Source organism: Periplaneta americana, chromosome 15 (genome assembly GCF_040183065.1).
Source record: "Periplaneta americana isolate PAMFEO1 chromosome 15, P.americana_PAMFEO1_priV1, whole genome shotgun sequence".
Classification (NCBI taxonomy): domain Eukaryota; kingdom Metazoa; phylum Arthropoda; class Insecta; order Blattodea; family Blattidae; genus Periplaneta; species Periplaneta americana.
The window spans coordinates 155193123-155208621 of record NC_091131.1 but is presented as its reverse complement, the minus strand read 5'-3'; the positions used below and the strand labels follow the sequence as shown (position 1 = coordinate 155208621).

The following is a 15499-nucleotide window of genomic DNA, read 5'->3' as shown; positions in this document are numbered from 1 at the left end:
TATATTATAGTCGTTTAACCATACTAAATGTGGAGCGTGTGAATAAAATTAAAGGTGAGGCTAGAATTATTATGATTAATGTAATAATGCAGGCCTGCAAAATATCACTTTTATTATATTATAATTATGCTGCCAAATGAAAATTACATAATCATCATCATCATCAACAGGGATTAGGCCTTTCGACCTGTTCCGGCCTCTCAAAGAAATTGATCTCTCCATCTCTTCGTAGGCCTTCCTCTGTCTCTCTTGCCTTTGGGTTTGTACTCTAGAATCTTTTTAGGAATACGGTATTCTGGCATTCTTTGTACGTGTTCATAATATTTTTCTTGGTATTCTTTTATTTTATTATCTAAGTTGAATATGTTCAGTTCGTCTCTTATCGTTTCATTATATTGTCTGTCTGTTCTTCTGTATCCAGCTACCGATCTCAAAAATCTCATTTCTGATACTTCTATTTTGTGCTTTTGGTTTTCTGTTAGGGTCCAGCATTCTGAGCCATACAAGAGAGAAGGGACTGCCAAGACTTTGTAAAACTTCAAAATGGTTTCTTTCCTTGTTTTGTTTAATAGGGTTCTTTTAATCGTTCCACATATTTGATTAAAATTTTGTAATTTTCTTTGTTGATCTAATTCTCTTGTGTTTCAAATTTCACAGCCCAGGTATTTAAAATCTCTTACTTGCTCTACTATATTGTCGTTAATTTAAATTTTACATCGTACCTGTGTTTTCCCTTGGAAAGCTAAAATTTTTGTTTTTGTCGGAGATATTGTTAAATTATAGTTTGAGGCCGTGATTTGTAATTCATATATTAGTTTCTGAAGACCATCCTCTGAAGCAGCTATTACTAATTGATCATCTGCAAATAAAAGAGTTGTTAAAACTGTTTTGTACAATTTCTTTGTTGATTCTATCCAGCCTTGTGTGACTTGGTCAATATATAAATTAAACAATGCGGGCGACAGCGGACCCCCTTGTCTTACACCTAGGTTTGTTAAAATGTTTTCTTTACTTCTTCTTGTGCCACTTGTTATTTGTATTTTTGTTTCTGTGTAAAGGCTCTGAATAGCTCTTATGAGATGTAGTGGAAAACCTTTGCCCTTTAGTATATCCCATAATAGGTTCCTTTGTACATTATCGAAGACTTTTACATAATCTATAAAGCCAATATACATTGGAAGATTATATTCTCTTCTCTTTTCTACCAGCTGGGAAATTGTAAATACACAATCCATACACGAACGGCCTTTCCTGAATCCATGCTGTTGTTCTAGTAATATATTTTCTGATATTATGCTTAACCTTTTCGTTAAAATCTTTGCATATGCTTTGTACGAGGAATTCATGAGGCTTATTCCTCTATAGTTCGAGCAGTTATTCCTATCTCCTTTTTTATGTAGTGGTATTATTAAGGCTTCTTTCCATTTATCTGGTATAATTCCATTTTTCCAACACATATTTATCAATTCTAAAAACTTGTCTAAAAATGTTTCATTTGCATATTTTAGTAATTCATTGTTTATTTCGTCTGTGCCTGGGGATTTTCTGTTTCTAATTGTTTTTAGGGCTTCTTTTAATTCCTCCAAAGTAATGGGATCTATATCTGGATCATTCTCTTCTAAACTCCAAGGAGGATCGTTTTTATCTGTCCATAATTCAATATAGTATTGCTCCCAATCATTCAATGTTATTGGGTTCGTTTGGAGTGTATCTTTTTCATTTTTGTTTAAGAATTTCATAATTTTATATGCCTTTCGTTGTTGTCCATGTACATCATGTTCTATATCTGCTATGTATTTCTCCCAGTGCTGTCTATTTATTTTCCTTACCTCTCTTTTAACTATCGCACATTTTAGTTTGTAATTAGTTCTATCTTCTGTCGATTTAGTTTCTAAGTATTTTAGGTATGCTTGTTTCTTTTGATGTATTTTATCTTCCATATCTTCGTTCCATACTTTAAGTCCTCTTTTCTGTCTTCATTTTTTTTCTTTTTCCTAAAACCTCTGTTGCTGTTTTATGTAGAATATTTTCCAATTTGTCCCAGTTCTGATTTATGTTGTCGTTGAATTCTATATCTTCCATATATTGTTTAATTCGTTTACTATATAACTCCCGAATGTTCTCTTTTCTAAATAAATTGACTTTATATGTTTCTGTGGGTTTTCCTTTTTCTTTTGTTCTTGTTCTCCACTATCTTTTAAAGAGAACTAATTTTGCAACAATGAGAAAATGATCTGAACCAACATCGCTTCCTCGAAATACTCGTGTGTCTTGTATTGAAGATACCAGTTTTCTATTGACAAGCACATAATCTATTATGCTTCGAAGTCCTCGTTGAGACCAGGTAAATTTATGTACAGTTACCCTGAAAAAGGATGAGACGATTGAATATTCCTAAGTCTCAGATGTGAGACACTGCGCATGATCGGAGAACAGAGCACTGATACACAAGATAACGAATATTGAGTTACTTAAATTCAGACTATTTGGTTTGTTACTAGCATCGTTCCGAAATTCACTTCAAAAACTGCAAAAAATATGATAATATTACGTAAATGAAAGATAAATATATACATAAATCGTGCAGTTAAATCGACAATGGACCTTCATGACTAGATCGACACTCCACACAGAAAGGAAAGCTTTCATGTCGTTTCAATAGCTCAGACGGTAAGACTTCTGCGTGTTGTGTAGAAGAGTGCGAGTTCGATTCTTAGTCTATACAACTATTTTTTTTGTCTAAATAACGTTGAAATAGAGTTTTACAAAGTCCTGAGATTAAGTGTTAATGATCGCAAACAATACAAAATTACAAGTTATAATATTATAAACGTTAATCTAATGAATGCATTTATACACACACATATACAATGTAAATGCATATATATTAAAAACTAACAATTAAAATGAAATTATAAAAATATATATAATAATAGACAAACTTTTACAAAGGTTTAGAGTCCTTAGGCTATGTAATTTGTTGAGTAATTATTACAATATTTTATTAATAGCTTTCCCATATGTGTAAGAAATGCACTTGCACAAAACAATTTTTGTTAAAAGTATGGCTTTAGATTATTTCATTCTCACACCTTCAGTTAATTTTAACTATTTTATCTACGTGTTTGCAATAGTGTTTAATTTAGTATGCATTCAATTTTATTCATGTTATGATTGAATGGAAAAGCACTGTTGCAGTTATTGACTAATTAAATATATTAATACTAATTATTAAATGCATCTGTTAAGTAACCAATTGCAGTACCTTTTGCAAAATCTTGAATGTTTAAGTTGTCAATAATATTTCTGTACTATATACTATAATATGTTAAAAGAATTTGCAATAGATTTGGGATCCTCTACTTTATAATCATTGGTTTTAGTGAAAAAATATTTTCTTTCTTAGGATATCTACAAGTTTAAATTTAATAATATTCCGAATAGATTTAATTGCATTATATGAATTTTGTAGTTTTCTATTCAAATATATTCTATTTCCCTCTTTCATAATTTTTGATAAATTACACTGTACTCCTTGCAGTATTTAAGAACATGAGGATCATTACATTGCAACTCATTACATATAGATTCTTCTTTTTAATACATGAGATTTTGAAGTCCCTGCGTTATCTACATGTTTTTACTTTTGAATTTTTTCACAACATTGAGTGCAGAAAATCCACTGAAGTGATTATGAAATTAAGTGAAAAATGCAATACATAAACTCTTAATATCAGTAGTACCAGTATCATATACGTTTTTCCAAGATTCATTTTGTAGACATAAATGTAAATAATCATTAGATACAACATTTGCGATCCTTTCTTAGTTTTTAAATTAATATTTTGAAATTGTTCAGTGACATTGGAAACACTTAGGATTTGTTTATCATGTTCAGGCAAGCCATTGATTATAGGTTCTGTCGAATAGGAATTCAGTCTAATTCTGTGTACAAAACATTTATCAATGGCTGTGCTACTTCAGCTTAGATTTAATTTGATTAGTTTCGCAACAGTTGGACTTCCTGTTATATCCTGTTATTTAGATATTTAATTTAGGGTTGATTTATTAACTCTTACTATGCAAGATGCCTCTTATTTCAATAATTCTATATCACGTTAAATAGTCATTGTCTACACTAAAGTATTATCGTCATCCCTCATTTCTCATGTAATGGCGAACCGACGTGACATGAGACAGCGAGTTATAGCTCTAGTTGAGGCTGGATATGGGGATAGATCTGCTGGCCGTTTGGTCGGTGTTCCTGGAAGTACAGCCGCGAGGTGTGTTATCGTTACCAAAATTTAGGGGAGGTCGATAATCGCCCTATTCCTGGGCGTCCGCGGATTTCTTCATTGGAAGAGGATGCTCTCTTATTCGAGATAGTTCGACAGGACCCCTTTCTGACTGCTAACGAAATAAGAGCAGTATCTAACTTTCCCGGCTCTTCACAGACTGTGATCAGCAGGTTGAGGAACCACGGTATTAGGAGCCGGAGGGCTGCGCAAATGGAAATATTGGGGGAAGCACAAGCTGTCGACCGTCTTGCCTTCGCTACCAATCGAGTGGATTTCGATTGGAGAAATGTAATTTTCTCCGACGAAACAACCTTCTCGAGTGATTACGAAGGTCCTGTCCGTGTCTATCGTGAGGATGGTCTCCGACATGACCAGCGCAATGTGCACCGACGTGAAAGATCGGGGCGCTTTAGCATATCGTGTTGGGGGTGGATGTCTTACGATGGACCTGGCGTTATAGAAGCATCTATCGCCGGTTTAATGCGGGAACTTACGAGCACATTCTGGAAAATATATTCCTTCCCTCCGCCCGAGAACGTTTTCCCGAAGGAACATTGCTCTTCCAGCAGGATAGCCATCCCGTGCACTATGCTGCAAGCATTCAAAGATGGTTTCAAAGGAGACCCGAGATCGAAATCATTAATTGGCCTCCGAAGTCACCTGATTTGAATGTCATCGAAAATTTATGGGTGGAATTGAAAAAGACAAGGATAGTCCCTATGCCCACCGACGCCCTCGAAATCGAGACGAATTGTGGGATCAAGTTGTTGACACCTGGGAAGATCTCGCCGGGGATCAGAACTTATTTCACAATCTCGTGACATCCATGCCGGATCGACTTAGATCTGTAATAGAAGCTGATGGCATGTGGACAAGATTTTAAGTTAACAGGTCTCTTTTTGTTTCTTATGATTTTTTGTTTGGGGAAGAATACTTTTAACTTCCAAGTAAGTTTTATTTATTTTTTTTTTGACGAGGTTCAGCCAACTTGTAAAACCCAGAAATTGGGCATAAATTATTCATATTTTTCGACAAATTAGACAGTCGAGGAACTCTGAACAAATTAATTACACCTCAATAAAAAAAAGTTTTACCCGGGATCGAACACGAGACGTTTCGGTTATACAGCGGAACCAACACGCTACTATATGAGCTACCGAGACAAGACAGTGACAGCAGCAGTCCAGAATGTAGATCCCTTAGCAGGCATTTGCCATTCGGTACAGTGAAGCAATGATATTTTGTGATTCGAGCTATGTTGTGAAATCCTGGCCTTAAATGGCAGTCTTCTTCGTGATCCTTATTCTGGTCCTTGTCCTTGTTGTGGTCCTTGTAACAATTCTTGTACTATTTCTCATGTTATGTATCGTTACGTCGATATCGAGTGAACCGCGCTGTAGAACTTTAACTTCCGACGACCAAGAATCGTCTCATTCTTTTTAAGGGTAACTGTATGTCTCGATGATTGAAATAGGAGTTCGTTATTCTCATTTCATTATGAGCACAGAAATCTTTTAATGCTTTCCCATTTTGATTTTCAACTCTTTCTCCATGTGGCCCCATTATATCCTGTATTGGATTATTTCCAATCCGAGCATTATAGTCCCCGGCTATAATTAAGTAGTCATTTTTATTTAGTTTTGATATGTATTCTTGCAGTTCAGAGTAGAATTCCTCTGTCTCTTTACTTCTACCTTCTTCAGGTGCATAAATGGAAATTACTGTCAAGTATCCTCGATGTATGTGAAGCCTCACGCTTACAATTCTTTCACTTACCCAGTTGTAACTTTGAATTCTATTCTTCAATGATTTCTTCACCATAAGGGCTACTCCAGCGCTTGCCCTTTTCTCCTGAGTTACTCCACTATAAATTAGTACATAATCTGTTAATTCCTTTGAGCCTTTTAGTTTCTTCTTAGTTTCAAATATAGCTGCTATGTCTATGTCTCTTGATTTTAATTCAACTTCTAATTCGGATTCTTTATTACACAAGCCCCTCACATTCCAAGCTCCTATTTTAAGATTTTCCGCAAATCCTGATCGTCTACCTTTATTCCTTGCTGTTTTCGTCTTGTGAGTATCAGTCCGGCTTATTCTTTGATGAGGCAATGCAGTAAGTAAAATGTCCCCTGGCCGCGTTACGAGCGCTGTGCAGGGTAAGGACAATGGTGGGACTGCCACCTTCAAGCATATGTCCATGCTTCTCTGTGTATTAACCCCTTCAGAGAAGGCTGCTGCTTCCGCTCTTCCAGCAGTTGTGACACGTCGCCTGGTTGACCGTTACAGTCTTCACACGTATCCCCGTGCAGGGGGCCTCAATATACGCTGAGGCACTGGGTCCTCGACAGAACTTAGCCACCAATGAGGTGCCCACCCCCGCGACATGGACGCATCTGCCGAGAATTATCCAGTATAAACAGTTATGACTAACAAGCCTGCCGTGTCTATCATGGATCGGGTTAGTAGCCTTGTATAATACCAGTAATATTAAAGTTAGATATTTTTATTTTTAAATTCCGCAAATAATATCAACTGTGTCTGATTTCATCATAATATGTTTTTTCTGAGTTCTGTTTTTTCTCTGCATTGTCAATGGACCCATAAGATCACATTCTCCAATATTAATTCTAAACAGTTGATTGCTCGCACTTCGTAGTGAGAAGTCACTCACTAGATCACTGCTCTACTAGTGATCAGCTGATTCAAGGCCGCTCTATAGCGCAGGTCTCTCGTCGTCATCACTGGCAACTGGAAATAACCTCTAATCACTGGATCACTGGTTAAAATCACCGTGATCGAAAATGAGCTGTCACTGCTTCACCGGTGAGTGAAAAATCACGTTTTATCCGATCACTAATAAGAATCAGTATTGCCAACTGGACGAAAATTCCGTCAAAACCGAAGGAATTTCAACGTAACGGACGCCAAAAGAATGGCTTTGACGGGTGACGGATTTTATGACGGAAATTACGGTTTACATCGTCCTTTGACTTTTTTAGCTGCCGTCATTTTAATTGCTTAATTTTTGGGACAACGCAGACCAACCCAGTACATCAACTGCGGAGCTAGAGGCAGATGATGTGGATGAATTATTATTTCAGTCAAGATTGGTAAATTGTGTTAAAATTTGATTTTTATTTGTATATACAGGGTGTTTCCGAGATGGTGTTACAAACTTTCAGGGAAGATGGCGTAGGGTACATGTATCAATTTAAGATAAGGAACCATGGTCCGGAAATGACTGAGTCGAAAGTTATAAGCAAAAATAGCTGTGTGGAAATGGAATTGTAATTGGGCACCACGTGTGTGACCTACCTTCCCTTAACTTTTGGAACAGTCGTGGAAAAATGGTATGGGCCGGATGTTTCCTACGTGGGTACTTGTCCCGATACAATCTGTGAGCTTGTCTACTGTTCCCATTGGCTCATCCGTATTCGAAAATCAGGTCTGCATATTCCGCTCTCGTGTACTCCTTCATTTCACTAGGACTGATCGACTGGACACTGAAACTTGTACACATACAATGCTGTCTACAGATGTGCATATCAGGACCGACCATGTCCGTTACACATTAGGCTATCTGCATTGCTTTAGTGTAGTTTCCTGTCCCCACCCCTCAGACAGCGCACTGAATGGAATACTGTAAGTAGACAACGTAAACAACGTCAGATGAATACAGTATGTGTAAGATGTACAGATAAATACACATAAATAAGGTGTACAGAGGAATAAAATTATTTCATTTACACACAACTATTTTTGCTTGTAACTTTCGACTCAGTCATTTCCGGACCATGCTTCCTTATCTCAAATTGATACATGTGCCCTTCGCCATCATCCCTGAACGTTTGTAACACCGCCTCGGAAACACGCTGTAGATATGAGTGGGTATTTTTTTTTTTTATTTTGAGGGATTCTGACGGGTTTTCAAGTGTTAGACTGACGGCGATAGAATTTATGTGTTGGCAACACTATGACGAATACGAATAATGGAGTCTCGCTCGAGGAGCTGTACGAGCAAGTTGGTTCCGAGTAGTCGGCCTATAGTACGCTGTCAGACCGACTTACGATCTTCTCGGCGCAGAAGGAGTTCTTTTATTACATCTGTGTAGTCATAGGGTGGAATGGCAACAAAGGTTTCGAGACAAAATACAATCAAGATTATTTTCAACAAAGATCAACAATGTTCAACGGTTTTTGAAATACATCAGTGGATTGAAGATGTTCTACAGGTACGTAACGAAGAACTGTTAGCTATACAACTGGTAGTTAAACAAAACGCTGCATACTTCAATATGCACAATAGCAACAGTTACAACAAGTACAGAGGGTTCGCCTACGGGTGGGGCCAGGAAAGCGGCCTGCCTGCGGTGTCGCTTGCGGGAATCGTCTATCCGTAAGCTTCCGATTTCTATACTATACTCTGTAGGGTTTTAATTTTAAAAGTTTAGCAGCAGTAAAGACTGATGTTTTTGAAACACTAACTTCCTGTGAAACACATCTTAGAGATTTATAAGGAGAGCGTGTAAATGATGCACTGATTTCATTAATTTTTTCTCTCGTCAATAGTCTTCGTTTTCGCTTAGGAATTGTAGCATTTATCGACCCTGTTGTCCTTAATTTGTTAACAAGACGTCTAACAGTTTCTCTACCCTGAATTGGAGCACCCGGATATTTCACTTCAAATTGCCTACGCACCTCTCTACATGACTCTGTTTTCACATATGCATCATACATAAAAACTCTTTGTTCAAGCGTGAATTTTGCGTTTTGCATTGTTAACAAATTTTACACAATGCTGAATATTTAAGCAACTGTGTCAAGAAACTGCACTGTACGTGTTAAATACTGCAACATCTGGCTCACAACTGATAACTTGTCGACCTTGATGTCCTTGATTGTCGAGCGTGTCTCAACAACTGCGCGCACAAAGCGGCGTATCAGTACATGCCGCTTTCCTGGCCTCACGCGTAGGCGAACGCTCTGTATATGGACTCATTTGGGGGCATGTCTACAATGATGCTTATGAATGTTGAATCAGTAGTGGCTTGAACACATTGCCTGGAAATGAGGAGACCGCAACGGTTCGTGTTATTTATTTATTTATTTATGCCTATAACAGGGCAAGCCCCAATTATAATAGACAGTACAGATATTCGTTTACAAAAAATAAAAAAAACATAGATAACATGGAAAAAAAAGAGATGAAACAGATACAAGTGGAAATACAAATTAAAATGGAAAATGAGAAAAGGAAAGAAAAAAAAAAGGAACAGACAAATAGATACTACCTAAATAAGAGATACAGATATAGATACAAAATGAAAAATACAAAATAAAATACATGAAAAATAGTTAAATATAGATATCATAGCCAAAAATGTAAAATGTAGTTATAATTGGTAAATTACAGAGTAACAAATAGCAATATTATATAAAATCAACAACCTTCAGTATATTAATAAGAAAATGTTTGTATTCAATGTAAGAAATGCAGAAATCTAGATCCCATGTTTTACATATTTCATTGAAATTTGAACACATTTTTAACACTGGTGAATTTTTATGTGCTGAAGTGTTTGGTTTTTTATAATATAACAATTGACGATTTCTTAAATGTGATGTTCTAGCGTTAATCTGGATTTGTGATAATATTTCGCTATTATCCAGGAGACCGTTGAATATTTTATATAATAAAAGTTGCTCAGCAAGTAATCTGCGACTGGTAAGAGACATTAAATTAAATTCAGCAAGTAGATTGTTGTACGAAATTTTGTTATGGAGGGCTGAACAATGATATCTTCTAAAATACAGATATCTAGAGAATCGTTTTTGAATTTTTTCAATTTGATTACTATGTGATTTGCAAGTGGGTGACCAAATTACAGAGGCATATTCCAATTTAGCGCGAACATGACAATTAAAAAGAAGTGGCAAAGTCGAAGTGTTCTGTAAAGTTTTTGAATTTCTAATAATAAAACCCAGATTTTTGAAAGCATTATTTGTTATATTAAATATGTGATTATGAAAAGTCAAATTATAATTAATAGTTACGCCGAGATCTTTTACACAATACATTCGTTGTAATGGTTCACCGTTCAATGTATAATTACCTCTTAAATAAGATGTAGTCCTTGTATAAGTCATATAACAGCATTTTTTTGTATTAAAGTTTAACCCATTATTTAAAAGCCATTGATAAATATTGTTGATATCAATTTGTAGTAATTCTAGATCGGACGTATTTTGTATTGATTTGAATATCCTTAGATCATCAGCATTAAGTAAACATTTTGAATATTTAATTACTTTAGGCAAATCATTAATATAAATCAAGAATAATAGTGGGCCAAGATTTGAGCCTTGAGGTACTCCAGAATCAGCAGTGTAAATATATGACTCGCATTGATGGTATTTAACATATTGCTGTCTATTTATTAAATATGTCATTAATTTTAACATTTGTTGTGAGAAACCATAATTATTTAATTTAGACAAGAGAAGATTGTGATTAATCGTGTCAAATGCTTTAGTCATGTCAGTATAGATAGTATCAACTTGCAATTTACAGTCTAAACTATTTGATACAAACTGCACAAAGTTGGTTAAATTTGTTACAGTAGATCTACCCGTAACAAAACCGTGTTGGAATTCAGATAAATAACATTTGACATGATTAAAAATTCTTGTGTACAATATTTGTTCAAAAACTTTAGCAGGTGCAGAAATTATCGAAATGGGTCTGTAATTTTCAACTTTAGTGTTGTTGCCTGATTTATAAATTGGACATAGGCTGCTTATTTTCCATTTTTTAGGAAATTTTCCAGTTTTCAAACTAAGATTGTACAATAAATACAGAGGATATGATAATACTTCGTAACAACCTTTTAAAATGAAAGGTGGCATCCTATCAGGACCACTACATGTTTTAGGCTTTAACTTTTTAACAGCTAATTTAATCTCTTCATCAACTAATATTGTTTATGAACAATGAGTGAGAAACATCCAAATAATGACAATCAGACATTGCGTTACAAGTTTGTATGTTATTATTGTATACAGATTTAAAATGTGTCGCAAAACTATCAGCAATATCTTTATCATTGGTTAATGAATTACTATCCAATGTCATGACATGAGATGTACGGAAATTTTTTATTTGTTTACTTTTAATAAAATTCCAAAAGTGCTTAGGATTGTTAGCAATATTTCTTTCAGAAATTTCTACGTAATTTAAATAAGCATTATTAATCATAGTTTTGGTTACCCTCCTTAATTCTTTATACTTTTCTTCATAATGTGGGAAATATTTTATTCTCTTCCTATAGTATTCTTTACTTTTTAAATTTTGTATGATATCTTTTGTAAACCAACATGGATAAGACTTTTTCCTATTAATTCTTTTCTTTGGAATATTTCTATCAAATATACTGTTTAAATTTTCATAGAAATAATCGACAGCTTCATTAATATCATCATGTTTATGAAGTACTTCCCAGTCTATTTGTTTAATGTCAGTGTAGATTGCGCTGAAGTTAGCTTTTTTAAAGTTCAAAATTGTAGTAGGAGAATGTTTGAATGTTTTGATACGATCTTTTATATATAACATTATTGTTAAGGATGGATGATATTTGTCTTCGTTAATAAGAGGAATATCGTTTCTAGAAAGTTCCAAGGATTTAGGTATGTTAGTTAAAATTGGATCTAGAGTTTTAAGATAGTCATTTTCAATGTAATTTACTGAAAATAAATTATGAAGTGCTAAGAAGTTTGCAAGAGATCCTTCGCAGGGTCCCCCATTCAAGAGATCATACGTGTGGTCAGTTATGTTGGGAAAATTAAAATCTCCCGTTATTATAATGTTACTGGTACATATTTTAGGAAAATTCGAAATTGACTCAAAAAATAACAAATAACTTTCTAACTTAGAATTGGGAGGAAAATACACATTTACAAAATAATAAATTTTACTACAAATTAGAGTTTTAACAGCTAATGCCTCAAAATTTAAGTTATTCATTTCTATTTCTGTGACTACTAAATCATTACGAATTGCAATTAAGGCTCCTCCTCCTCTTTTATAATTTCTGTCTTTACGAAAAATATTATAGTGATCAGTGAACAGCTCAGAACTATATATAGATTCCGTTAACCATGTTTTAGTTAGCATTATTAGATCAAAGTTGTTAGCAAGAGTATTAATATAAAAGTTGTTAGATTTCGTCCTTAGTCCTCTGACATTTTGATAGTAAACTGAAATACTATTTTCACTCACAGACATCTTATATTAATTTATTTACAGACTCGATAGTATTCAGTACATGGACGGTTTTGTCACCTTCATGTTTTTTTTAATTTGATGTTACCCATATTGTCAACCCATAAAAAGGCATAATTTTTTTCTCTTCTTATTTTCCTCGCTTCAGCAAAAATTAATTTACGAAGAGGAGAGAGGCTTTGATTGACATATATAGGTTCATTACCTGTCATACCAAGATCACTCACATTTAGATTACGCTTCACTTTTCTTCTTTGGAGGAATAAGTCTTTATCAATTCTCCTAACAAATTTCACAATAATACCCCCGGACGGTTGGTGTAGCGGCTTCTTCAAGCGATGACATGCATCAATCATTTCATCTTTCACTTCCATGTCCAGTGCACGACCAATGTTTTTAAGAAGTTCACATGTGTTTTCGTTCGCAGTTTCTGGCATTCCATATATTTCCAACGTATTTCTTCTCCCATACTGGCTTAGTTCATCAACCTGACGTTCCGATTCTTCTAATTTATTTCGCAATAATGTATTTTCACCCTTTAATTTATCAATTTCCATGAGACAGGCATTCAAACTTTCCGACTGTTGTTTGATTAATTTGCTATTGTCGTCGAGTTTCTCATGCAATAGATCTAGTGACTTACCCAAGTCCTTTTCTGATTCTTGACTACATTTTTTTAGGTTAGCTAACTCTTCTTTCACAGAAAGCACCAACTTGTACAGATCAGCTGAAGAAGGAGAGTTCACTGCCATTACGATACTACACTCTTCGCAGCACCACACTTTATTGGCTTTAACGAGATCTATATCTTCTTCAGTCAAATTTACACACTTTACATGAAATATCTTAGAGCATTGAGAACAGCTTAACTTGGATTTTGTTACTCTGTTGTAGCACTTACCGCACGCACTCATTCCACCGTGTGCACTCCGCTTTAACACAGATTTAAACTTCGATTATTTGCTGTAAAATCTTGGTTTCTTATCATGATTTATATATCAGTATAAATTACATAAGTTAATTAAAGTACACAACAAGAATTTAGGTCATTTAAAAATAATATGCCAGTATATTTCACAGATTTAACGGAGCACAACATACACGAACTTACAGCTCCATCACGGCCTCCAGTAATTTCCAAAGAGGGAATAATTAATGTTCATCAAAATTATGGGATAATGAAACAGGTAAAGAATGAAAAATGATCAAATAGGTACAGATATCGAGTTGATACTGGTGTTAGAATGGTTAAAATGTCATTAAAATCAATACCATTAACGATGTCTATAGCTGGTTATGAAGCTTTTTCTATACCATGACTTTAACAATAACTGTTGCTACTATAATCTTCAATAATAACTCTTCACCTACAAAGCTTAAAGCGCTTAAGTTAAGTTACTTTCTACCATGTCATGATATCATGATACCAACGTCCTGTTGCCAGTGGAGGCTCGTGCCAGATAAATTAGGTGTAGGCGAATAGAATTCTATGTAATTTTCTGGAATCGATGGATGGCCGTGACATCATTGATAACATTGCGAACGATTTTGTAAGCTATACGGTGGCCATAGTGGATTAATGTAACATATTCACAATTTTCTTAAATTTCATGAAATTCACAGCATATAATACATGCAATTGAAGGGTCCACGGGAAAAACGTGCTAAGTCCAATTTTATCAATTTTTTGTTTTGGATGCCATATAATACCTCAGGCAATAGAGATTTCAGTGGTTTTATTGTACAGAGTAAAAACTTGATTAAGACAGAAATATTTGAAAAATGATAACTCAGAGACAATAGAATGTAATGGACCTTGAAACTTTAAACTTGCTCTCCTGTAAAAACAGTAAAATGTGACTTAGCATGTTCTTCCCCTGGACCCTTCAATTGTCTTTAACTTTTTAGGAATTATTAATAAATACTGAACTAAAAATCTGACTTGGGCTTTCTTCATAGTGCTAATAACATCATATAATTTTTAAAAATCCTTGGCAGATAATATAAAATGTGGAAAAAAAAAAAGTCATGGAGAGAAATAAAGAAAAATAAATCGTCCGGCCTTAATTAAGGATAACCACGAGGATCAGAAAATTAATAACAAATAAATGTAATAATGAATTAAATATGAATACAGTTATAAAAATAAAATGTAACAATTAAGCACCGTTGATTATCAATTATAGGCCTAAAATAAAATCTTAGAAGATGACCTTAAAATTAAACTTGTAAATAAAAGATTTTTTTTTTAGTTAGCATATCTTTAATTAAGTAACAACAGTTTGTTTATATTGTTTTTGTGAGGAAAATATTACATCAAATTTATTAAATTTAATATTAATAGAAATTTGAAACCGTTCATTGTATGGAGCATAATGATGAAATATAAACTTAGCGATTAAAAATTTAATTATGAACTAATATGTCAGAAATGGTATATTATACAGCAATGCAATTTGGTGTTTTGTATTAATATTGCACTTTCATGCTCTGGTAAAAATTTGAAGATCATAAGATTGTGTAAGGACAGAAAACCCACGAGACAGACTGCCTCGACTCTCGTCCTGGTATTGCCCTTGCATAGCCACACCGTTTGGCGTGCTTTTCTAAGCGATGTAGGGGCGGCAGCATGAGGAGCGTAGATGGCTGGAGCGACGGCAACCAAGGGGGCGGCAACAGGGGCGGCGAGGGCGTGGCTGAAGGAGTGCACGCTGTAGGATGTTCAGAAGGGCGTGGCTGATGGAGTGCACGCTATAGGATGTTCAGAAGGGCGTGGCTGATGGAGTGCACGCTGTAGGATGTTCAGAAGGGCGTGGCTGATGGAGTGCACGCTATAGGATGTTCAGAAGGGCGTGGCTGATGGAGTGCACGCTGTAGGATGTTCAGAAGGGCGTGGCTGATGGAGTGCACGCTGTAGGATGTT

General features: G+C 34.9%; 1 protein-coding gene across 3 annotated transcripts in view; it reads left to right on the top strand.

Annotated features, from left to right (window-relative positions):
• Positions 1-15499, top strand: part of LOC138715467 (uncharacterized) — a 534187-nt gene that overhangs the window by 224674 nt on the left and 294014 nt on the right. The gene's annotated exons all lie outside the window — the stretch shown is intronic.